We start from the raw sequence: 24,072 nt of genomic DNA on the forward strand, positions 1-24,072 counted from the left end.
TATAAGCTTACTCGCGGCACTGGAGCAGCTCTTCCTAAATGCAGTTCAAGATAACGTGAAACTGTGTGAGCGGGTAGTACAGGGACAGAGTGATTCATTTATAAGATAATAATTAAAGAAACGGGACCACTCACATCTACAAGGAATAAAAATAATATACTCCGAACACTGTTCAGGTTGCGTTGCATCAATATTCCATGATAAACATTTCACGGTCCTTATGCTACGGCTCAAACGGTGAACAGCCCTGAGGAAAGTACAGTATCGAATAAGGCAGGGACCGAAACCGATATCAGTTAAAGGAAGGTAATTCAATCCGACAGACGGGAGTGTATAATTCCTTTCACAGATGCTGTGAGTGGCTCTTAAAAGAGCCTTTGGGTTGTCAGATTCAAGAATACCATCTTCACTTTTTAGCAGATCATCAAACCTTCCACCCCTCTAAAAAAGAATCCATCAATATACAGAGATGGCCTAATTTTTACACTATTAGTAAACAATACATATACATTTCATTGACTTGAAGCATGCAAATACTCACTGCGACAGTCCACTTTTTCCTGCTAAGAAATGCTTCCATCTTTTTTCATCAAAGTCGTGACGGCACCTTGGCAATGAGGTTCTGTCATCCTGCCATGTATGTAATTTGCAAATTGAATGGCTGCAATAATAAGCTTCATCTAAACAGTATGTAAGTTTTGTTCTTAAATTTATCCTAAAACAATAGATGCAAGGTGTCCTTCTCAAACATGAAATACGTCTGTTGATGAGTCTTCAGGTTTCCGTAAAGATGCCCGATAGGCCTCAAACTGTTTGTCTAGTGGCTCAGTGTCTCTGCCTTAAAATTGCTCTTCAAGAACAAAAGGACAAAATAAACCTCTTCAAGCCACAATATCATCACACGGTATCCATCTCTCACTTCCTGCATTGTGAATATGAAAATTCATTTATCGACCTGTACCTGTCCATTCTTGCCAAATGAACATGTAAATGTTGTCATTAATTGTCCTTGGCAGTTATTGCAATTCAAGCGTGTGACTGTCATTATAAATCTATCCCCTCAGTTTCTGCTGTATGAATGTGAGTTTAGTTATCAACCTGTATCTGTCAGTTTCTGCAAGGTGTGAGTGTCAATATATGGCTAACAGATTTTGTTCTGTGAATAAGTATCAAAGTGTACCTGTCAGTTCATGTTCTGCGAAATGGCAGTATTATCAAAGGAAGGACAGAAAGGGAGGCAAGAGAGGAGGGGGAGTGGCATTTTTGATAAGTTAGACCAGGGAATCCCAGTGGATGTGGTCTATCCAGACTTCCAAAAGGCCTTTGATAAGGTGCCACACGGGAGGCTGCTGAGCAAGGTGAGGGCCCATGGTGAGCTACTGGTATGGATTGAGGATTGGCTGTCTGACCGAAGGCAGAGAGTTGGGATGAAAGGTTCTTTTTCGGAATGGCAGCCGGTGACAAGCAGTGTCCCGCAGGGTTCAGTGTTGGGGCCGCAGCTGTTCACGTTATATATGATCTGGATGAAGGGACTGGGGGCATTCTAGTGAAGTTTGCCGATGATACAAAGTTAGGTGGACAGGCAGGTAGTACTGAGGAAGTGGGGAGGCTGCAGAAGGATCTAGACTGTTTGGGAGAGTGGTCCAGGAAATGGCTGATGGAATTCAATGTGAGCAAATGCGAGGTCTTGCACTTTGGAAAAAAGAATACAAGCATGGACTACTTTCTAAATGGTGAGAAAATTCATAAAGCCAAAGTACAAAGGGATCTGGGAGTGCTAGTCGAGGATTCTCTAAAGGTAAACATGCAGGTTGAGTCTGTGATTAAGAAAGCGAATGCAATGTTGTCATTTATCTCCAGAGGGTTGGAATATAAAAACATCGTTATGCTACTGAGACTTTATAAAGCTCTGGTTAGGCCCCATTTGGAGTACTGTGTCCAGTTTTGGTTCCCAGACCTCAGGATGGACATACTGGCACTGGAGCGTGTCCAGTGGAGAGTCACACGGATGATCCCTGGAATGGTAGGTCTAACATATGAGGAACGGCTGAGGATCCTGAGATTGTATTCATTGGAGTTTAGAAGATTAAGGGGAGATCTAATAGAAACTAACAAGATAATACATGGATTGGAAAGGGTGGACGCTAGGAAATTGTTTCCGTTAGGTGAGGAGACTAGGACCCGTGGACACAGCCTTAGAATTAGAGGGGGTAAATTCAGAACAGAAATGCGGAGACAGTTCTTCAGCCAGATAATGGTGGGCCTGTGGAATTCATTGCCGCAGAGTGCAGTGGAGGCCAGGACGCTAAATGTCTTCAAGGCAGAGATTGATAAATTCTTGATGTCACAAGGAATTAAGGGCTATGGGGCGAATGCGGGTAAGTTGAGTTGAAATGCCCATCAGCCATGATTGAATGGCGGAGTGGACTCAATGGGCCGAATGGCCTTACTTCCACTCCTATGTCTTATGGTCTTATGCTGAAAAAGTGCAGCAGGTCAGGCAGCATCCAGGGAACAGGAGAATTGACGTTTCGGGCCTAAGCACTTCTTCAGGAAGGTCTTATGGGATAGCTTTACAGCAGTGCTGACGGATGATATTTCTGAAAATACATCCAGGAAAGTTATTTGGGTGGAACTGAGAAATAAGAAAGGAATGATCACCTTATTGGGATTGTATTATACACCACCTAATAGTCAGAGGGAAATTCAGCAACAAACTTGTAAGGTGATCTCAGCTATCTGTAAGAATAGTAGGGTGGTTATGGTAGGGGATTTTAACATTCCAAACATAGGTTGGGACTGCCATAGTGTTAAGGGTTTAGCTGGAGAGGAATTTGTGAAGTGTGTACAAGAAAATTTTCTGATTCAGTACGTGGATGTACCTACTAGATAAGGTGAAAAGCTTGACCTACTCTTGGGAAATAAGGCAGGGCAGGTGACTGAGGTGTCACTGAGAGAGCACTTTGGAGCCAGCGACCATAATTCCACTAGATTTAAAATAGTGATGAAAAAGGATAGACCAGATCTAAAAGTTGAAGTTCTAAATTGGAGAAAGGCCAATTTTGATTGTATCAGGCAAGAACTTTCAAAAGCTGATTGGGCGTAGATGTTTGCAGGTAAAGGGAGAGCTGGAAAATGGGAAGCCTTCAGAAATGAGATAACGAGAGTCCAGAGAAAGTATATTCCTGTTAGGGTGAAAGGAAAGGCTGGTAGGTATAGGGGATGCTGGATGACAAAAGAAATTGAGGGTTTGGTTAAGAAAAAGAAGGAAGCATATGTCAGGTAACACAGGATAGATCAAATGAATCCTTAGAAGAGTATAAAGGCAGTAAGAGTACACTTACGAGGGAAATCAGAAGGGCAAAAAGGGGACATGAGATAGCTTTGGGAAATACGAGTAAGGAGAATCCAAAGGGTTTTTACAAATACATTAAGGACAAAAGGGTAACGAGGGAGAGAATAGGGTCCCTCAAAGATCTGCAAGGCGGCTTTTGTGTGGAGCTGCAGAAAATGGGGGAGAATACTAAATGAGTATTTTGCAGCAGTATTTACTGTGGAAAAGGACATGGAAGATATAGAATGTAAGGAAATAAATGGTGACATCTTGAAAAATGTCCACATTACAGAGGAGGAAGTGCTGGATATCTTGAAACGCATAAAGGTGGATAAATACCCAGGACCTGATCAGGTGTAACCTAGAACTTTGTGGGAAGCTAGAGGAGTGATTGCTGGGCCTCTTGCTGAGATATTTGTATCATCAATAGTCACAGGTATGGTGCCAGAAGTCTGAAGGTTGGCAAACATGGTGCCACTGTTTAAGAAGGGTGGTAAGGACAAGCCAGGGAACTATAGACCAGTGAACCTGATGTTGGTGGTGGGCAAGTTGTTGAAGGGAATCCTGAGGGACAGAGGTACATGTATTTGGAGAGACAAGGACTGATTAGGGATAGTCAACATGGCTTTGTGGGTGGGAAATCATGTCTCACAAACTTGATTGAGTTTTTTGAAGAAGTAACAAACAGGATTGATGAGGGAAGAGCAGTAGATGTGATCTATATGGACTTCAGTAAGGCGTTCGACAAGGTTCCCCATGGGAGATTGGTTCGCAAGGTTAGATCTCATGGAATACAGGGAGGATAAGAACTGCTCAAAGGTAGAAAACAGAGGGTGTTGGTGGAGAGTTGTTTTTCAGACTGGAGGCCTGTGACCAGTGGAGTGCCACAAGGATCGGTACTGGGTCCACTGCTTTTTGTCATTTACATAAATGATTTGGATGTCAGCATAAGAGGAACAGTTGGTAAGTTTGTAGATGACACCAAAATTGAAGGTGTAGGGGACAGTGAAGAATGTTACCTCAGATTACAACAGGATCTTGACCAGATGGGCCAATGGTCTGAGAAGTAGCAGGTGGCGTTTAATTCACATAAATGGGAGGTACTGCATTTTGGGAAAGCAAATCTTATACACTTAATGATAAGGTCCAAAGGAGTGTTGCTGAACCAAGAGACCTTGGAGTGCAGGTTTATAGCTCCTTGAAAGTGGAGTCACAGGTAGATAGGATAGTGAAGAATGAGTTTGTTATGCTCTCTTTTATTTGTCAGAGTATTGAATACAGGAGTTGGGAGGTCATGTTGCAGCTGCACAGGACATTGGTTAGGCCATTGCTAGAATATTGCGTGCAATTGTGGTCTCCTTTCTATCGGAAAGATGTTGTGAATCTTGAAAGAGTTCAGAAAAGATTTACAAGGATGTTGCCAGGGTTGGAGAATTTGAGCTATAGAGAGAGGCTGAACAGGCTGGGGCTGTTTTCCCTGGATCATTTTAGGTTGAGGGGTGACCTTATAGAGGTTTACAAAATCATGAGGGGCATGGATACGATATATAGACAAAGTTTTTTCCCTGGGGCCAGGAGTCCAGAACTGGAGGGCATAGGTTTAGGGTGAGAGGGGAAAGATAAGAAAGAGACCTAAGGGGCGACTTTTTCACACGGAGGGTGGTATGTGTATGGAATGAGCAGCCAGAGGAAGTGGTGGTGGCTGATACAATTGCAACATTTAAAAAGCATTTAGATTGGTATATAAGTAGGAAGGGTTTGGAGGGATATTGGCCGGTGCTGGCAGGTGGGTTGGGATATCTGGTCGGCATGGATGGGTTCTGACTGAAGGGTCTGTTTCCATGCTGTACATCTCTATGACTCTAATTTGCTCCTGTCAGGTTCTGCATTGTGAACATGAGAGTGCACTTGTTAATCTTTCTAGGACAGTTACTATTGTGTAAAGGTGAATGTGTGTTTACCAATCTGTCCATGTCAATTTCTGATATCTGAATGTAATTTTAGTTATCGTTATGTATCTGTCAGATTTTCTTTTATCTCTGCGAATGAAAGTGTCACCTTCGGTCTCTACCTGACAGTAGTTGAGTCTGATTATTGATCTGAAATATCAGTTTCTAACTAGAACCCGGGTCTCTGGCGCTGTGAAGCAGCAGTGCTGACCACTGTGCCGCCCATGATTCTGACCCTGAAATGAAACTCGGTACGATCAAAAGCTTTGTAATTAACTATTAGATGCTACCAACTTTAATGGATTCTTCTTACCTCTTGCAAGCGGGGCAGACACAGAGAAAAAAAACTTTGCTGACTTGAGAGTTCAAAAGGACACTACAAAGAGAGACGATTTTAGTGCTGAGGCTGTTGGTGCCAGTAGAAAATTAACTCTTAGTGCTTATCTGCTATGGATTGATTTTAATTGCATTTTGGGACTTTATCATGGTATTGAGTAGCCAATACCAGTTATTAAATACAAACTCTGTAAAAGGTAATATTGATGAAGCCCTAACTTACTTGCTGTTCTTGCAGACCACTCTACAGACCTTACAGACTGCCCCACTGTCAATTCTAACTAGTCAGATCTTATGTCTTATTTGAATTTGAATCACAATCTTGAAAAGAAGGCATGTTTAACTTGAGATTAATTAATCATTTTAGATACAACCTTGCAGTAACATTTCAGCCTCAGGTATAGAATTATTCTGTGTTCAAGATAAAAAGCAGGAATCTGCTCCCAGCTTAAAATTATTCTAAACCTAACATTGAAGAGATTCTGACACAATCTGTCAGGAAGACATTTTATGATCAATGGTTTGCCCTCCTTGTTAAGAAGCCATTTCGTAAAACAATTGTATCAGACATGTGAGCTGTGCAAAGTTACCTTACGGACTCTCCAATTACTCGAACTGGTATATTTTTATGATAGGAGCTTATCTCGCTAGCAGGCTGGGTATGTTTTTTCCCACCTGATGAATGGCTTAGGGCCTATAAGAGTGATTAGTCAAGCGTACACAGACCTGTCAATTAACTTTTCTTCCTTACAAATTATTGTCTTTCACTGTTATTTGGATTAGTGGTGTTGGAAGAGCACAGCAGTTCAGGCAGCATCCGAGGAGCAGTAAAATCGAGGTTTCGGGCAAAAGCCCTTCATCAGGAATACGGGCAGAGAGCCTGAAGCGTGGATAGATAAGTGAGAGGGGTGGGGAGAAAGTAGCATAGAGTACAATAGGTGAGTGGGGGAGGGGATAAAGGTGATAGGTCGGGGGGGGGGGGAAGGGTGGAGAGGATAGGTTGAAAAGAAGATAGACAGGTAGGACAAGTCAGGACAAGTCTAGGGGACAGTGCTGAGCTGGGGGAAGGGGAAGGGGAAATGAGGAAACTGTTGAAGTTCACGTTGATGCCCTGGGGTTGAAGTGTTCCAAGGCAGAAGATGAGGCGTTCTTCCTCCAGGCATCGGGTGGTGAGGGAGCGGCAGTGAAGGAGGCCCAGGACCTCCATGTCCTCGGCGGAGTGGGAGGGGGAGTTGAAAATGTTGAGCCACAGGGCGGTATGGTTGATTGGTGCGGGTGTCCCGGAGATGTTCCCTAAAGCGCTCTGCTAGGAGGCGTCCACTTGGGTGGCCATTTTAAGAGATCTATGTACCTGCACACCAAGATCCCTCTGTTCCTCCATACTGCCAAGAATCCTATCCTTAATCCTCTACACAGCTTTCAATTTCGACCTTCCAAAATGCATCACCTCGCATTTATCCAGGTTGAACTCCATCTGCCACCTCTCAGCCCATCTCTGCATCCTGTCAATGTCCCGCTGCAGCCTACAACAGCCCTCTGTACTGTCAATGACACCTCCAACCTTTGTGTTGTCTGCAAACTTGCTGACCCATCCTTCAATCCCCTCATCCAAGTCATTAATAAAATGTGTGAAAAAGTTAACCCTCAGGTCACTTTTAAATCTTTCCCCTCTCACCCTAAACCACTGCCCTCTAGATTTGGACTCCCTGCCCTGGGGAAAAAAAGACCTTGGCTACTCACCTTATCCAAACCCCTATTTCTGCAACAATATACATATGAAACATCAAGGACCACTTAATCTGACTCTAGCCTTGGATTGGAAGTGCACATCTAAATCGTTCTTCAATGTGATGAGGATTTCTGCCTCTCTCACCCTTACAGGCAGTGGGTTCCAAATTTCCTACCATCCTTTGAGTAAAAATGTTTTCCCTCACATCTCCCTCTGAAGCTCCTGTCCCTTACCTTCAATCTATGCCCCTCCCACCAGTCATTGATCCCTCCTTCAAAGGGGTGGGGGTGGTTTCTTCCTGTCTACGCCCCTCATCATTTTATACATCTCAATCATGTCCCCACACTCAATCTGCTCTGCTCTAAGGAAAACAACCCCAGTCTGTCCAATCTCTCTCCATCACTGAAACTCTCCAGCCCCCAAAGCAACATCCTGGTAAATCTCCCTCTGCATGCTTCTCCAGTGCCATCACATTGCTCTGATCATGTCAATTTGTGTAGAGGTGCTTAAAAACTCACTGAAATGGCGATATATTTGCTGTTCAGGAGAGACCCTGCCTGCTGGTTAGAAACAGCACAGTGCTTATTGTCCCCTTGACGTTTGCTGATGTTGATGATTGTGTGTACGGTTCTGCAGTGGTTGGAGTATTCCCATTAAACCTCTTCACCGTCCTTACAGAAAATATATTCAACTGGGGTCGAACCGAGCGGTTTAACGAGGTGCTGTCTCCCTCCACTACCTCATTTCCAGTGTGGACACTCAGCTCTAGGACTGACACAGGGATGCCTGTGATTAAACCAAACTGTTCGGCATTTTTCTAAGGCAGGAGTTGTTGTTGTGTTCAGCAACAAACAGTACTCCCACCATACAGTCAGAGAGAGTTGCAGCGTCACTGATAGTCAGAGGGTCACAGAGAGGGAGGGAGAAACAGAGAGAGACATAGACACACACAGGGACATAAAGTTTTAAAGAAACACAGTCAAACAGAGTCAGAAAGAGGCACAAAATCACAGTGTCATCGAGATTAATCGACAGAGTTAAAGCAAGTCATAGACAGGCAAACAGATAGAGACAGAGACACGGAGATACATAAAGAAAGAGACCTCTTTTGTACAAGAACAATCGACATAATCAGACAGTTACAGAGAGAGATAAATGTATAGAGACGGAGACCTCGCGGTCTGTACAATATACCTCACCGGGGGGGGATCTCTCCTGTCCCCCTCCACCCCCCAATAACCACCATCCTGACCCTCGGGAACGGGACATGTTGACACAGTCCGCTCTCCCTCGGCGCTTTTCCTTCCCGCGTGGCCCCGGCGCCATTTTAGCTTCAGGCCCCGCGCGAGATGGCGGTTAACGGCCGCCTCGTGCCCCAAGTGACCGTTAGCAGCTGCTTCAGGGGAAAGGCTCTTTAAAGGGACAACCCTTTCAGGAGAGAGAAACAACAGGGCCGGCTCCGGGACTCGCCAAACTCAATAATAATGACAAATACACTCACAGACAGAGAGGTGGGAGTGAACAAGAAATTGTGCGGCGGCACATCAAGACCAAAGGCCACTCTCCCGAAGGACGGCTGCCCCGGACTCGAAACGTTAACTCCGCTTTCTCTCTGTCTGTCTCTGAACAGATGCTGCCAGGCCTGAAGCACAAACAAGGTCCTCGGGGGTGAGTCCGAGTTCAGGATCCTGTTAAGGTTCGGTTGGCAGATGGATGACAGTGTGGGAGGGTATGCAATGGGATTAGAAGAATAGAGGCGGAGACTGTTTCCTAAATGGGGAAAGGTTTCGGAAATCTGAAGCATAAAGGGACTTGGAAGTCCGAGTTCAGGATTCTCTTCAGGTTAACAGGCAGGTTCAGTTGGCAGTTAGGAAGGCAATATAATAAAGAACAAAGAAAACTTATAGCCCAGGAACAGGCCCTTTGGCCCTCCAGGCCTGAGCTGATCCAAATCCACTGTCTAAACCTGTCGGTCAATTCCTCAGCATCTGTATCCCTCTGCTCCCCACCTACTCATACATCTGTCCAGAGGCATCTTAAATGAATCTACCTGCCTGCCTCTACTGGCAATGCGTTTTAGGCACCTATCACTCTGTGTTGAGTAATTGTCACGTATATCCACCTTAAACTTTTCATCTCTCACCTTGAACACGTCACCCTGGGAAAAACTTCATGATTTTGTAGACTTCAATCAGGTCCCCCCTCAATCTTCTAGTTTCTAATGAAAACAATCCTAACCTACTCAGCTTCCCTTCATAGCTAGCACCTTCCATATCAGGCAACGTCTGCTTAAACTTTCTCTGCACCCTATCCAATGAGTCCACATCCTTTTGGTAATGTGGTGACCAGAACTGGACACAGTATTCGAAATGTGGCCGAACCAATGTCTTGTAGAATTTAAATATACCTGCCAGATCTTATACTCAATACCCATCCAATGAAGGCAAACATACCGTATGCCTTCTTGACCACTCTACCCACCTGTGCAGCAACCTTCAGGGTACAATGAACCTGAACTCCCAGACCTCTCTGCTCATCAACTTTTCCCAAGACTCTTTCATTTACTGTATAATTCGCTCTAGAATTAGACTTCCCAAAATGCATCACCTCACATTTACCTGGATTGAACTCCATCTGCCACTTTGCCACCCAACTGTCCAGTCTATCTATATTCTCCTGTGTTCTTTGACAGTCCCCTATGCTTTCTGCTACTCCACCAATCTTTGTGTCATCTGAAAACTTGCTGATTAGTGGCTTCGGCACTGATACCTGTGGAACACGACTGGTCACCTTTCTCCTTTTCAAGAAACTCTCTTCCAGTACTACTCTGTCTCCTGTTCCTGTCTCCTGCTCAACCAGTTCTTTTTCCACCTGGCTCGAACACCCTGCACACCATGTCACTTCACTTTCTCCATTAATTTACCTTGGAACCTTATCAAACGCCTTACTAAAGTCCATGTGTATGACATGTACAGCTTTTCCTTCATCTAACAACTTGGTCACTTCCTCAAAGAACTCTATTAAATTGGTAAGGCACGAACTCCCCTGCACAAAATCATGTTGCCTATCACCGATCAGCCCATTCTTTTCCAAATATAAATAGATTTTATCCTTCAGTACCTTCTTCAGCAACTTTCCCACCACTGACATCAGGCTCACTGGTCTGTAGTTACCCGGAATATCCCTACTACCCTTCTTGTACAGGGGGACAACATGAGCAACCCTGCAGTCCTCTGGCACCTCACCTGTGTTTAATTTTCCCAACATTGACTGGGATACACTTAGTGCCAGAGGTCTGGATGGGGCAGAATTTGTAAGAAGCATCCAGGACAGTTTTCTAGAGCAGTATGTCAATAGTCCAATGAGGGAAGGGGCCATATTGAACCTGGTGTTGGAGAATGAGCCAGACTAGGTGGTAGAAGTTGCGGTGGGGATTCCTTTGGGAACAGTGACCACAATTCTGTAAGTTTTAGTATACTCTTAGACAAAGATGAGAGTGGTCTTAAGGGAAGTGTACTAAAATGGGCCAAGACCAATTATCTCAAAATAAGGCAGGAGCTGTGAAATGGGGATTGGACACAGCTATTTGATAGGAAGTCCAGATTTGATATGTGGGAGGCTTTCAAGGATAGGTTGATGATAGTGCAGGATAGTCATGTCCCGTTGAAAGCAAGGGATAGGGAAAACAAGAATCGTGAACCATGGATGACAGGAGAAATTGTACGAGTAGCCATGGGGAAAAGGGAAGCATACATAAGGTCCAGGCAGGTAAGAACAGAACGAGCCCTGGAGGAATATCAGGAGAGTTGGACCAGTCTTAAACGAGGAATCAAGCAGACTAAAAAGGGTCATGACATTGCTTCAGCGAGCAGAATATGGAGAATCCAAAAGCCTTTTATTCTTATATAATAAGCAAGTGGGTAACGAGAGAAAGGATTGGTCCACGAAAGGATAAGGAAGGAAGGCATTGTATCAAACCTGAGAAAATGGGGGAGATTCTGAATCACACATTTGCATCAGTGTTCACGGAGGAGAGGAACATGATGACTATTGAGATTAGAGGTAGAAGCTTGATTACTCTGGATCATGTTGAAATCAGTAGGAAGATGTGTTGGGTAGACTACAGGTTATTAAGGTGGACAAATCACCAGAACCGGATGGGATTTATCCCAGGTTGCTAAGGGAGGCAAGAGAGGAAAGAGCTGGGGCCCTGACAGATATTTCAGTAGCACCAGGTGTTCTTCCTCCAGGCTTCAGGTGGTTATGTTAATGTACAGATTTGAGACAGCCCAGGGAATCCCTTGTGGACTTCGACCTGTAAAGCCTGTCTTTTGGTTCATCCTGGAGATCGTACTCTTTGGAAGTCTGGAATAAAAACCTCTTATGCACAGTTTAGTTTAATTTTAGTCATCCCCTTTATTCAATAATAGCATCACTGTTACAACATAACACTGATACCTATAAGCTAAACTAACGAGTTCTAATAACCTAGGAGAGTGGGGTACCATCTCTTCAAGTGCCCCAGCAGGCTATTCCAATGTACTGTCACAAAGTGTCTGCTTTTATACAAAAGTTTACAAAAACATTGCAGTTCTTAATTAGACAGATAACAGTGCAAGACAATAATTCGTAAGAAAGTAAAATTAATTGACAGATGTGTGTGTGCTTGACTGATCACTCCTACAGGCCTTGAACTATCCATCAGATAGGAAAAACATACCTAGCTGAGTTAAACATCTGCTCGTGAAATAAGTCCCTATAAAGAAGTACCAGTCTAAATTAAGTGGGAGATGTCATAAGGTAACCTTGTACAGCTCACATGTCTGATATCATTGTTTTACAAAATGGCTTCTTAGCAAAGAAGGCAAATTTTTGACCATAAAATGGCTTCCTGACAGATTGTGTCAGAATCTCTTCAATGTTAGGTTTAGAATAATTTTAAGCTAGGAGCAGATTCCTGCTTTATATCTTAAGCACAGAATCATTCTGTACCTGAGGCTGAAATGTTACTGCAAGGTTGTATTTAAAATGAATAATTAGTCTCGAATTAACACTCTTTGCAAGATTGTGATTCAAATTCAAATAAGACATAAGATCTGACTAGTTAAAATTGATATTTGGGGCAGTCTGTAAGATCTGTAGAGTGGTGTGCAAGAACAGCAAGTTAGTTAAAGCTTCATTAATATTACCACTTGCAGAGTTTGTATTTAATAACTGGTAATGGCTACTCAATAGCATCATAGAGACCCAAAATGCAGTTAAATTCAATCCATAGCAGATAAGCACTAAGTATTAATTTTCTACAGGCTCCAATAGCCTCAGCACTAAAATGGCCTCTCCCTCTCGTGTCCTTTTGAACTCTCAAGTCAGCAAAGATTTTTTTCTCTCTGTCTGCCCGCTTGCAAGGGTTAATAAGAATCCATTCTAATTGGCAGCAGCCTGCCGTTAATTACAAATCTTTTGATAGTACCGAGTTCCGTTTCAGGGTCAGAATCAAACACTCTCATTAATTTCACAAGGGAACGGCTGTGAATGTTATCACTTGGTGTCCTGTTCACACAGATTCACCGATGCAAATGTTCTTAATTGCCTTACAGCATCCTGTTATCATTTGATGAGCCCAGATGTTGCTATCTTCTGCATTCCTTGAGATCCCCCCCTTTTTCTGAGCCTTCCTGCCTGTCTATTTTCTAGTGCAGTAAATGTGTTCTATAATTCAGCATTATATTTTAGTTCAAAGTTTGTGAGAAGATTTGTAGCTCGGATGCTCGTTGCTGTGGTTCGGTTCGTCGAGCTGGAAGTTTTTGTTGCAAATGTTTCGTCCCCTGTCTAGGTGACATCCTCAGTGCTTGGGAACCTCCTGTGAAGCGCTTCTGTGGTGTTTCCTCCGGCATTTATAGTGGTCTGTCCCTGCCGCTTCCGGTTGTCAGTTTCAGCTGTGCGCTGTAGTGGTCGGATCATCAACACACCGGATCATCAACTCCACACTCACAGGAATCCGATTCACTAGAGAGGAAGAAAAGGACAACCAACTCCCATTCCTAGACGTGAGGGTACAGAGAACACCAAACGGAGAATTCACCACAAAGGTACACAGGAAAGCCACACACACAGACCAAGTCCTGAACTATGAAAGCAACCACCCCAATACACACAAACAAAGTTGCATCAAGACACCATTCAAAAGGACCACAACACACTGCAGCACACCAGAACTGCAAAAACAGGAAGAGGAACACCTATACAAGGTATTCGCCAAAAACAGATATCCTCGCAATTTCATCAACAGATGCCTAAGGGAAAGACAACGGAACAAGGACATGCCGCAACCCAAAGGACGAGCCACACTACCATACATCAAGAACATCTCTGAAATGACAGCCAGACTACTGCGACCACTGGACTTATAACAGCACACAAACCAACAGCCACACTCAGACAACAAGTCACCAGAACGAAGGACTCGATACCCAGTATGAGCAAAACTAATGTAGTGTACAAAATCCCATGCAAGGACTGCACAAAACACTATATAGGACAAACAGGAAGACAGCTAACGATCCGCATCCACGAACATCAACTAGCCACGAAACGACACGACCAGCTATCCCTAGTTGCCACACACGCAGACGACAAGCAACATGAATTTGACTGGGACAACACTTCCATTATAGGACAAGCCAAACAAAGAACAGCCAGGGAATTCCTAGAAGCATGGCACTCATCCACAAACTCCATCAACAAACACATCGACTTGGACCCAATATACCGGCCACTACAGCGGACAGCTGAAACTGACAACCGGAAGCGGCAGGGACAGGCCACTATAAATGCCGGAGGAAACACCATAGAAGCGCTTCACAGGAGGTTCCCAAGCACTAAGGATGTCACCTAGACAGGGGACAAAATGTTTGCAACAAAAACTTCCAGCTCGGCGAACAGAACCACAGCATTATATTTTAGTCTAAATGTTTAAAGACAGGCGTTAAGGCTATAGACTTTCTCATTCCCTTGTTTTGATATTTCATGACAACTACTTGGCTTATACAAGAATACTTAGTCCATTCAGTCAGTTGGTATTCTTAATAAGTCAAGTGCCTCCTCTGGCGAGTCATCGTATGGCGGAGCAGAGCTGAAAAATACTGGATTTCAGCATGGAAGTTCAGACTTGGAGGTAGAGGGGGAGACATGGGTCAATTAATCAGATTCCTCTTTGGCTTAGGTGAAAAGCAATGTACGGTCCATTTCATGCATAAGTGGACGACAATGTATATTCCTAGGATGAGACCAAGGATTATCAGTACGTCCCACGGGATCCATCCGTACAGCGACCATAGCCAGCAAGTAAAACTCCATCCACGTAAATTGGATGACTGTGGGGCAGGTACCTTCCCTGCGTCTTAACCTGTTTTGTTGATAACATCTGTATCATCCAAAATGTCTTTCAAGAAATCATCGATGGAGGTGCAACATTGCGGGCCAATGACTGAACAAATGTCTCCTCCTTTAGCAAGGGGGAAATCTAGCGCTAGTTGATTCTGAAGCATCATCATCTGAGTCTCTTGTAACTCTTTGTTCACCAGTTTCAAAGCATGGGCAGTCGAGTTAGCAGGTGTTTTGATATCCTGCGCAAGATCACTTATCTAATCTAGGGCCATCTCAATATCCCAGCCAGGAATAAGGCCTCCCAGCAACCTGGACCACCAGGTTTGTTGATGAAAGACATTCTGTAAATCCCGTTTTGTTTTTCCTCTACTTGCTGTTTCATACTGATTCACCTGCTGGTGGGTGTTCCATTCATCATCTACTTCAGGCATCTCACGGTGGAGGGGGGGGGGGGGTGAAAAGTGGTGAGGACATTAGAATGATGGAAAAGTGAGCAGATAACACATGGGTCAGGGGGCTTAGCTTGAATAAAGAAACCATTAGTAACAGGAGGAGGTTTGGGAGTGCATAGTATTTTTGGTCTTTCTTCATCTTTCCAGCTTGTCTTGTTAATTACTGTAGCTACTGAATACAGGAAACTTATAAAGGTATTTCTGTCGGTGGCAGTAGGTTGGATAGGATAGGATTCCGTCAAGAAGGTATAAGTGATCAGTCTCATGGCAGTAGGTGCCTTAGGGTTTGGTGATTTGTGTACTATGTGCTCAATACTGCAATCTGTACGGTTCATTTTGAAAAGGGAACAGACGAGCATCTCAAGGTAGCAATTTTCAGTTGACAGAATGGACGAGGTTATGGAATTGTGCCATCTCACAATGACTGGCATAGAAGTGTTGCAAGGATGACAATAAGGTCGAGAGTCATGTTTGGATATGCAATGTGAGTAGTTTAAATGAGTTTCAGCTGGGCAGCTGCATTCATAACTTCCAATGGTATTAGTACAGGTATCATACATACAGACACATTGGAGTTTTAGCTGGTCTGAGTTATCACAGAAGGGTTGGTTACATTTGTGCACATGTACTTGGGTTGGGCTTTCATCGAATGCCTGTATCAGTACTAACACTAGAACTGTGAGGGGGCTACAAGCTTGCAATGGCCTTTGTAGACCCATGTTGAGCATCCTTCTACCTTTACTGCAGTTTCAGTTGTTAGAAGAACTTGATAAGGACTTTTCCAGGGGGTCCCAATTTTCCATAATTAAAGTCTTTCAATAGTATGTAGTCACCAGGGTTAATGTCTTTACACATTGGAACTCTTTCTTCTTTCTTCCCTGATATCCGATAAGCTTATTTGACCTGTTGATGATAAGATTGCAGTGCTTTGGTTAGCTTAATCAGGTACCTGTGCATCTATTCTGCCATGAAACACACATCAACAATGTGTTGGGCAGTTAATGGTGCAGACCAGGGAGTCCTCGGGGGCTTTCCATATATTAGTTCAGCCACCGAGAATCCTGTCTTTTTCTGTGTCATGGATCTCATATTAAAAAGGGTGATTGGAAGTACTTGCAGCCAATTTAAGGCCTGCTTCTTCTACCAATTTGCTTAGCTGACCTTTTAGGGTACCATTGGCTCTTTCTACAATTCCCCCTGCTTTGGGATGGTTGGCACAATGGAATTTTTCATTCATATTCAAGCTCTTACATAGTTCCTTGTTTAGCTCCACACAGAAGTGGGGGCCATTATCAGAAGAGACCGTTACTGGTATTCCAAATCTGGGTATGATTTCCCTTAACAGAATTTTACAAGTCGTTGTTGCTGTGCAGTCAGTACAGGGATAAGCTTCAATCCGTTACTAAATACATCGATTATCACTAAGCAATACTTATAACCATGACATCTAGGTAACTATAAAATCTAACTGGATAATATCAAAAGGTGCACTTAGCAAGGGAGTTTCACCTGGTGGATACTTTATTCCTTTCCCGGGATTATACTTTTGACGAATTAGGCAATTTGCAGTTGCTTGTTTTGCTTTTTCTTGCAGGTGGGAATTCCACCAAGTTTGGAGAATTCTGTCCACCTACATACACATGCGTATGAACATAATCAACTAGAATAGGCAAAAGTGAGTCGGGCAGATGTATCTGTCTTACCGGCGTAACCCAAAACTTCTTATAACTACTTACATAACAACCATGGTTCATCTATTTTCGTCTTTCCTCATCAGAGGCGTCCCCCGATGGATCCGTATTTGCTCTCTTTCAGGCATGGTCAGGGTGTCAGAAGAGGAAATAGGAGATTCTCTCTTTGGTTTCCTATTCGTCATTTGAGTAACCATGTCTTTTTGCTCAAGAGCTGCTTTCTTAACAATTCTGCTGATGCAGCTGCTGCTTTTAATGACATCGGAAGTATCAGAAGAGTGAGCAGAATGTTTGATAATTGCCAATTGAGGGGGAAATTGAACAGCAATGAGGAGATTAGCATCACAGGCAACATTAAGGGTCGGGATTCCTGATGAGCTAAGGAAGCCGCGCTGTTGCCAATGTTGAACAAAATTATAGCGCATCTAAAGGCGTAATGGGAATCAGTATAGATATTAGCTGACTTTCATTTAGCAAGTATACAGGCACAGGTGAGAGTAAGGAGTTCAGCTTGCTGGGCGGAACAGGATGGGTCAGCCGAGTAACCTTTTAGTGTCTGGGAAAAAGTGACAATCGCATATTCTGACATACGTTTGCCCTCTGGAGAGACAGAAAAAGAACCACCGACATAAAGTGTAAGGTCTGGGTTAACTAGAGCCTGATCGATAAGATCTGGATGTGGTTTAGTAACAAGTTAATTTATGAGAACACAATCATGGGGAGGATCAGGCAGTTCAAGATGTTCTTCCAGTAGGAATGTAACCGGGTTAATGTGAGAGCAGTATTTAAGGAGAGAAGCAGATTCTGAGTGGAGGACGTTTAGAGGTAAGCGAGGATATTGCAGAATGGGAGGTACAGACTTCTACATTTTGATGCAAAGTTATATTAGAGGCAGCCAATCCCACAGTATGGAACCATCCACTACTTTGTTGTTCAAAAATCAGATGAACTCAGCCTTGAATATATTCAATGGCCCCCTAACTGCAGGAAGACATCCCCACTTCTGAACTCCATTCCTCAATATCACTTGCCAATCTCATTGCTTGCTGCACCTGTTTGACAACTGACATTGACTGGTGTAGAAGGACACAGAGGCGCCTTTGCACATCCACACGTCATTCCTGACGAAAGGCTCAAGCCCGATACATCATTTCTCCTGTCCTTAGATGTTGCCTGACCTACTGTGCTTTTCCAGCGCCAAACTTTCTGACTCTAATCTCCAGCATCTGCAGTCCTCACTTTCTCCACATCCCAATATATCACCATTTAAACTATACACCTCTTTTCTGCTTTTTTTTTTTGCAGCAAAGGCTATAACTTCATACTATGGTCCTGCATTTGTCATGTGTTTGCCAATTGAGACCCTGACCTGGATGACTTTTCCAGAGTCTGTCCCCTCCCTGAATTCACTCCCTTTCCTTTCAGTTCCTGCAAGTCAACAAATGAATCCCAGAATGAAACAAAGAAATGGAAAACAGGGTGAGAAAAGAGAGTGCTGTACACACAGATGTTGAACAGAGGAAGGAAGTTGCAGTCTGGGGTGAAACCCAATCTTCATTCAGAGAGAGGAGCAGCACCTTCCGAAGCTCATGGTCCAATGTCTGCATTCAGACAAAAGGAGGGTTGTGACTGGCAGGAGGACCACACTCATTCCGGTTGTCCAGGGCTCCTCATTGGTCCATTAAAAAATGTCGCAGGCCGTTTCTGCGGTGAGCGAGGAGCATGCGCATTATTTTGCTGACACCGGTGAACATTCACAGTGCTTGCTGACTCCAAGGAACATGCGCAGTATGCAGTGCAAAGATGCTAGTGTTACTGACAAATTTAAAGTGCCTAAATGCCAATTGTTTAAAAAAGGTTTGCAGTCACTATTTTCATTCCCTACTGTGGCTCGATATTTTATTTTATTCTGTTTACATTTTGTCCGAGTGCTCAACCTTTGTATGTGTTTTCCCCAGGGTAGCATACTGTCCAAATCTAATGGGGCATAGCTTTAGGGTGAGAGGGTGAAGATTTAAAAGGGACTTGAGGGGTAACCTTTTCATGCAAAGGGTGGTGTGTGAATTGAATGAGCTGCCCGAGAAACTGGTAGAAGCTGCTACAATGATAACATTTAAGAGGCATCTGGATGGGTATATGAATGGGAAGAGGTGAGTGGGATATGGACCAAATGCTGGCAAATAGGTCACTATATTAATTTAGGATATCTTGTCAGTGTGGATCAAAAGGTTTGTTTCAACGCTCCATAAATCCATGGCTCGATTTCTACATAGTCGGAACCAATTGCACAAGACTTGGAATAGACCATCCACCCCTTCCAGCCTGTCCTTAGCTGTGGCCTAACTGTGCATATTTCAAGCAATTTTGTCAAAGAATTCTTAAGCTTTTTTTTAAAAAAAGAACATGCTTTCAGACTTTTATGATGTTTCTAAAGATATAATTTTAGCTATTCTCAATTTTAAAGGCCAGCCATTTCTCATGCACTCACATCTCCCAGATAGAGTCATCACCATCCATTCTCCCTGTGTTCTTGAAGAGCTTGATTCAGTGATCAAAGAGGACTTGAGGCATGAGAAAGGATGGGAGTGGGAAGGGAGAGAGAGACTAGATGGGGGGCGCAGAGGGTGTGGGGAGACAGAGAAAATGGACAGAGGGATAGAGGGTCGGGCTGAAGAGAGACTGGGGACAACAGGGTGGGGGAAAGAGAAGGGATGGTGGTGCGTAAGAGAATGGGGGAGAGAGAAAGACAGAACGGCAACAGAGGGTTTGGAGTGAGACAGAGTGGGGGGGTATGAGTGTGGGAGAGAGAGAATGGGTGGGGGGGTAGGTGGGAGTGGAGAGAATGGACAGGGGGATAGAGGGTGGAGGGAGAGACAGCACAAATCCCATCTTCGCCAGGACTGATGTCAAGTGTCCTACGAATTGGAACCCATTCCTCCACAACAAACGAACTTCTGAACAGCACCAAACATAGACCCACCCCACTTACCCTACAGCCCTGCAGTTCCCCATTGCTAATACACCAAAACCTGCACATGTCTGGACACTTTAGCATGGCCAATCCACCCTGAACTGCAAATTTTTGAACTGTGGGAAGAAACCTGAGCATCCAGAGGTAACTCACACAGACACAAGGTGGAGAACGTGCCATAGTCCACAGACAGTCCCCTGAGGGTGGAATCGAACCTGGGTCCCTGGGGTCATGAGGCAGTGGTACTAACCGCTGAGCCATGCCACCCAGAGCTTTGAGGTTCTGCTTTGTCTTTGTAGCTTCTAACTTCTCGTGAGCCTACAGCAGAGGATCTCTCCTCCCGACATTGTTGAATCATACCCGCTGCAACCTCCCTTTCCCACTTCTGTTCCTGAATCGTCCTGCCAGACAGACACTGATGCCATCTGGCCTCCTGCTGCCAGTTGCAGAGAACGGAGACAATGCCTGTCACTATTCTGTCCATTACCACCACCTCCCACTCCCCAGCGTTGTCCTTACTGTCACCAACCACCACCCAGCCAGTTCACTCCTCCAGCCAGCAGCCCTCTCTCAGATCTCCTTTACCTGTCTGACTCGCACTCGCACTCTCCTGACCCTGTCCACTGACCCAATTGGAAGACTATCTGGAGGGGAAGACCATTTCCAGGAATAAAGTGTCCGGTTAACTTTACCCATTTCCTCCAACATGTCTGGAGCCTGGCTTCTAGCTCTATCTCTCTGAGCCGAAGGTCCTCCAACATGCGTTTGCCCTGGAAAACAGCATCCAGATCCTCCCAGCAAATTGAAAGACAAGTCCCACCCAACCTTCTCCAATGTGTGTTTTGTAACTGCTTAATTATTTCTCGTGAATGAGCAGAGACTGATAGCCAAGTTCGGTATTCATGAGGATAGCCTCAACTGGGACCTTGGGTTTACATCCACTGTACTGTACACTCTCACATAAGCACATATACACACACTCATGCAGACACTCTTTCTCATACACTTGCTCTCTCCCAGAAACACAGACATACTCTCCCCACACACACACCCTCTCAAAGGCTTTTTCTCCATCACACATTTTACCAAGCATGCACGCACACTCACGTGCACACACACACATGTGCACACGCAAACAGTCTCTGATGGACGCACAAACACATACAAGTCTTTCGGGTGAATTTTCATTTGTGAAATTACTTTTGCAGATACATTCTATTGTGCACTTTTTGAGCAAAATCTGCAGGCAGTCAGTCCATATAATATTTTATAAATTCCTACTTTGGAAATTAGAACCAGTCTCACTCAAGATTGGGATATAGACAGACTCTAACCTCAACTTTCATGCATTTTCTGAGCTGAGATGTTAACTTCCGGTTTTAAAAAATGAGGTATGTCAAGAATATTACTTGAAGGAAGCTCTGGGATTAATATATTAAATGAACCAAAACCTGCAACTCATTCTAAAAGATGAAAGACTTACCATATAATGAACAAACCTAGAATACTGTTATCAGTTGCATGACACTAATCTTTTGCTATAAATTCTGCTTCTCGTGATCCTGCTCCATAGCTACCCGATGAAGGAGCAGTGATCCAAGAGATGGTGCTTCCAAATAAACCTGTTGGACTATAACCTGGTGTTGTGTGATTTTTAACTTTGTACACCCCAGTCCAACACGGGCTCTTCCACATAATTTCCAGTGAACACAGCTCACACCTCCCCCGGTGCTGCTAGTAAACTTTACAATGACAATAAAGCAATGGAGTATGCACTCCTGAAAAAAATTACAATTTCTGATGATACTAACGACTCATTCACTGCTTCTTCTGATACATGACAGCAGAAACTTAGTGCTGGAGGCTGAAAGAAACGAGCAGCTTTGAAACAAAAGCCTGCAAGATTGCATAGATTTCAAGGTCCGAGTACGACGGAAAGTTCAAGTAACCTTTATTGCGACCCAGCTTTGTCACTGCTTCAGATCTCCCCAACAAAAAGGTGTGCAAAATGTAGCTGTTTTTTTAAAAATGGCTCAAGATCAAAGCGCACACACTACCCACCCACCATCTGAGATGGTGAGCGGGCTGTCCCCAGTGTGGACCCGCTTGTTCATCCGCGGGCCGGAGGAATCGATTAATCCCTTCCCGTGCTCGGGCAGGTGAATGGCTTCTCTCCCGTGTGGACCCACTGGTGTGTCCGCAAGTTACTAACATGACTGAATGCCTTCCTGCATTCGGGACAAGTGAATGGCCGCTCCCCGGTGTGGACCCGCTGATGCATCTGCAGGTCACCCAACTGACTGAATCCCTTCCCGCACTCTGAGCAGGTGAAAGGCTTCTCTTGTGTGTGGACCCGCTGGTGGGTCAGCAGTGTAGATGACTCAGTGAACCTCCCTCCCGCACACGGGGCACGTCAATGGCTTTTCTCCCACGTGAACCCGCTGGTGCCTTTGCAGATGTCCCATCTGACTGAATCTCTTCCTGCACACTGAGCAGATGGAAGGCTTCTCCCCGGTACGGACCTGCTGGTGGATCAGGAGTTTAGATGACTCAGTGAACCCCTTCCCACATACTGGGCACATGAACGGCTTCTCTCCCGTGTGGATCCACTGGTGTGTCTGCAGATGGCCCACACTCTGAGCAGGTGAATGGCCTCTCCCCAGTGTGGATCCGCTAGTGGATCAGCAGTGCAGATGAATAAGCGAACCCTTTCCCACGAACCAAGCACGTATATGGCCTCTCTCCGGTGTGGACCTGCTGGTGAGTCCGCAGTTTGGAAGAATTCACAAAACCCTTCCCGCACTGAGAGCGGGTGAATGGCCTCTCCCTGGTGTGGACACTTATGGATCAGTAGTGCAGATGATTGAGCAAATGCCTTCCCACACATGGGGTAAGTGAACAGCATCTCTCCTGTGTGGACCCACTGGTGCTTCTGCAGATGACCCATCTGACTGAATGCCCGCCCACACACAGAGCAAGTGAAGTTCTCTCCTCAGTGTGAATGTGTCTGTGGGTTTCCTGCACTGATGGGGACGGGAATCCTTTCCCACAGTCCGCACATTTCCACAGTTTCCCCATTGGGGGAGCTTCCCTTGTGTCGCTCTGAGTTTGAAATTACAAACAAAATGTGTACACAGTTTCTCCCCACCGTGAGTGATGTCAGTTTGATCCCCTAAGCTGAGTAAACAGTTTGAAGCACATTTTACAGACAGCGCACTGAATCTCCCTCACTCCGTATTCGTCCTGCCATACCAGTGTCCAAAACCTCTCAAGCAGACAAAAGCAAACATTTCTTCTCGATTTGAATAGCTGCTGATATTCAAGTCCTAATGAATCAAGTGGTTCTGTCAGAAGTTGATGTATCATGTGCTTTCAGATTTCTTTCCGCATGTCTTCCTGCAAAAATAAATTCACAAAATGATTGATCACTTTCAGTACAGTTAAATAAACATAACATAGGTGGCAATTCTGGTAGATTGCCAGATGCCTGCTGATAACATATTATCAAGGACACAGAAACCTGAAGGCCCGTATGTAGCCAGATAGCCTTAAGTGTGTATGGAGGAAAACTTCATTTAGGTGACTAGGACCTGGAACAAAGGTGCTGGAGATGGAGCTGAATCAAAGACATGAAAATTAAAGGTCAAGGGTGCTTGAGAAAAGAAAGCCAGTACATTTACTGAATGACTTCCTGCTGTCCTATTAAATTAAAAAAAAAACAAGAAATACAGGACGTAACTCCATTAGAGGGTGAAGATAATTGCGAAATAGCTTTGACAAAGCCAATAATATCAGCTTTTCACCATACAAAGCAACATACATCTAAATTTTGTACCAATGCGGCAAATCCTTAAATCCTGCTCAGTTTGATGAGAAACTATCCTTTTAATTGCAAACATGAGGAAAGAAGCAATCCTTTTCTAGTGATAAACCAAGGGGATACGCAATGAAAATACTTTTTAAGTGGGACAGAGAGCACGGAGCACCTTTGCAGAGCCTGCTTCCTCCCTGGATTCACTCCAGTTGCTACAAGGGGGGGGGGAGGGTGCAGAGTGGGGCCGAGCACAGAGGTGGTTCATGTGTGAAATGAACTTCCTGAGGAAGTTTTGGATGCAAGGACAATTAAAACATTTGGATAATTACATGAATAGGAAAGATTTGGAGGGGTACAAGGCCAGGAGCAAGCAGGACAGACTATTTAGGATTATGGTCCCAAATTTGGGA

General features: G+C 44.4%; 1 protein-coding gene and 1 long non-coding RNA gene across 9 annotated transcripts in view; one reads left to right on the forward strand and one right to left on the reverse strand.

Moving 5' to 3' along the window:
* Positions 1-8,990, reverse strand: part of LOC148135514 (uncharacterized) — a 31,042-nt gene extending 22,052 nt beyond the window's left edge. For 3 of the 8 annotated variants that reach the window (XR_015755296.1, XR_015755297.1, XM_087984893.1), the window contains exons 1-2: positions 8,850-8,958; positions 542-630 (exon numbers count right to left, since the gene is read on the reverse strand). The gene's annotated coding sequence lies outside the window, so the exon portion shown is untranslated. Of the gene's footprint in view, positions 1-541; positions 631-8,849 lie in introns of all 8 variants that reach the window. The other 5 variants (XR_015755293.1, XR_015755290.1, XR_015755295.1 and 2 more) reach the window with 5 other exon arrangements.
* LOC148135515 (uncharacterized) overlaps positions 8,880-24,072 on the forward strand; it is a 34,390-nt gene continuing 19,197 nt past the window's right edge. Inside the window, exon 1 of the long non-coding RNA XR_015755298.1 lies at positions 8,880-9,016. This is a non-coding gene — a long non-coding RNA (uncharacterized LOC148135515). The remainder of the gene's footprint in view (positions 9,017-24,072) is intronic.

Source organism: Chiloscyllium plagiosum, unplaced genomic scaffold (assembly GCF_037043375.1).
Source record: "Chiloscyllium plagiosum isolate Xiang-an unplaced genomic scaffold, Cpla_swu_hap1 HiC_scaffold_49, whole genome shotgun sequence".
Lineage (NCBI taxonomy): Eukaryota > Metazoa > Chordata > Chondrichthyes > Orectolobiformes > Hemiscylliidae > Chiloscyllium > Chiloscyllium plagiosum.